Source organism: Chenopodium album, chromosome 16 (genome assembly GCF_948465745.1).
Source record: "Chenopodium album chromosome 16, dcCheAlbu1.1, whole genome shotgun sequence".
NCBI classification, from domain to species: Eukaryota; Viridiplantae; Streptophyta; class Magnoliopsida; order Caryophyllales; family Amaranthaceae; genus Chenopodium; species Chenopodium album.
Genome location: NC_137849.1, coordinates 22,170,218 through 22,172,577, shown reverse-complemented (window position 1 = coordinate 22,172,577; position 2,360 = coordinate 22,170,218). Strand labels below are relative to the sequence as shown.

At 41.5% G+C, this 2,360-nt stretch overlaps 1 pseudogene; it reads left to right on the top strand.

Moving 5' to 3' along the window:
• Window positions 1–1,343: 1,343 nt before the first annotated feature.
• Window positions 1,344–1,442, top strand: LOC145587067 (small nucleolar RNA R71; annotated as a pseudogene).
• Window positions 1,443–2,360: the final 918 nt, after the last annotated feature.

Here is a 2,360-nt window from a genome sequence, read left to right as displayed (position 1 = left end):
TCTCAATAAATCTCCCAAATTGTTTATCCAATTTGTGTCTCATGAATTTTTGTGGGTAGGGGAGCTTGGGTCTCACAATTTCTTTCTCTACCCTCACCTCTCTAGGTGTCTCAACCACTACCTCATCCAATGATGCCCTATCCCCCTCATTCTCAACCGAAACCTCCCTAGGAATCTCCTTATCTACACCCTTCCTAGGCGAAATCTCCTCAAGAACCTTTCCACTCCTTGTAACAATAGCATTCACGGGTTTCTTGGGATCAAGACCCTGGGAAGGTAAAGAAGAAGGGCTTGCATGATCTTTCAAAGCATTAGCAAGTTGAGAGATTTTGTTTTCAAGCATTTTATTGTGGGTCATCATCTCATTGAATTTTTTATCACTAACGGCCATGTATGTGTTCAACAACTTGGTTTGATTCTCAATTATCTCCTCCAAATTAGTCCTAGGTGAAGAAGGTTGGGAATATGAACTTTCACCTTGAGTCTTTGGAACAAATCCGGGTGGGGGACCTCTTTGAGAATTATTTTGAAAATTACCCCTTCCTTGATTGTTCCAATTACCCCTATTTTGACTTTGACCATAGCCTTGATTATGGTTTCCACCACTTTGATTATGATTACTACTACCTTGGTTATGATTTCCATAACCTTGGTTTTGGTTACCATAACTTTGCCCTTGATTACCATAATTTTGGCTTTGATTTTGGCCACTATAACCTTGATTATTATAGCTACCACGAGAACCTTGGTTCCCTTGGTTTCTATAACCACCACCTTGGTTATAGTTCCTATTCCATTGACCTCTTTGATTATCAAACCTTTGACCATTGTTATTCGACACATAATTCACATGTTCACTCTCATGGTTATCAAACTAATCAACACATTCATTAGGACAAGTACTAGAGTCATGATCATACGATCCACATGCATCACAAAACAAGCAACCCATAGGCATATTATGTGAAGAGGGAGGGGGTTCAGAGTTAGAAGGAGTACCTCTCCCCTTAAATTGGGAGGGAAGATTCGAAGCTTGAGAAAAGGAAGAAGTACTCTCCAACTTAGCTTTGATTGCGGTGACCTCCTTTCCTAAGTTTGTCATTTGGGAGGAAAGGTTGTTGATCGCATTTAGATGGTCCACCGAGTATAATGAAGATTGCTTGCTTGAAGAGTCCCTCTCCCCATCTTTCCAATCCCTATAGTATGTCACCACATCCTCAATGATGTCCATAACTTCTTCTTCGGTCTTGTTCATGATAGGGCCCCCGGCCCCTCCATCAAGGCATGACTTGCCTTGGGGACTTAAACCGCCATAGAATATTTGGATCACTTGGTATGTTGGGATTCCGTGGTGAGGGCAATCCCTTTGATATTCTTTGAATCTCTCCCATGCTTCGTAAAGGCTTTCACTTGGCCTTTGCTTGAACCCTTGAATCAAGGCTCTTGCCTCCGCCGTCTTCTTTTGAGGGTAGAAGCGGGACAAGAAGGCCTTTGTGACATCGTCCCAAGTTCTCAAAGAGTTGGGCTTCACCTCTTTGTCTAGCCACTCCAAAGATCTTCCTATTAGAGAGAAAGGGAACAACTTGAGGCGGATGAATTCTTGAGAAACCCCATTGACTTTGATGGTGTTGCAATATTTTTCAAACTCCTTAAGATGGTTCAATGGGCTCTCATTCTTGGCCCCACTATATTGCCTTCTCTCAATCAAGGTGATCATTGTCGGCCGAATTTCGAAGCCATTTGCCGGTGTAGTAGGTGGAGCTATGCCGCTCTCAAACCTATATGCACCGGGCACTCCAAGCTCCTTCAAGGCCACTCTTCTTGAATATCTTGAATATCTTCTTACTCTTCTTGAATATCTTCTTCGCTTGAAGAACTATAACCCAAGGATCTATTAGCCACTCTTCTTCTTGAAAGAGTTCTCTCAATTTCTAGATCAAGGGGAACAATGGAACGATCACGGGTTCTATGCATGCAAAACTCAAAGAAAATATTAGTAGCACGGCTACAAGTGTAGCCTAAAGAAACAAAATCTTTTTGTATTTTTTCAAATAAAATGAAGTAGACTCAACAACAAAAGCTAAGCACCAATAGCACTCCCCGGCAACGGCGCCATTTTGACAAGAGGAAAATGCAGGTCGTTATCTACCCTTTCCCCAAGTCAAACTAAATTTGTAAACACCTAACCAACCTTATATGAATATAGGGCAAGTTAAGGGTCGATCCCAAGGGAATGCAATGATGAAAACTAAAGTCTAAGTCAAGCTACCTCGAAGTCGAAATTGAGATAATGGTTGGTATTAAAGTGAACTAAATCAAGTTTAACAAGTAATCAAAGGTCAAAACACTAGGGATATGGG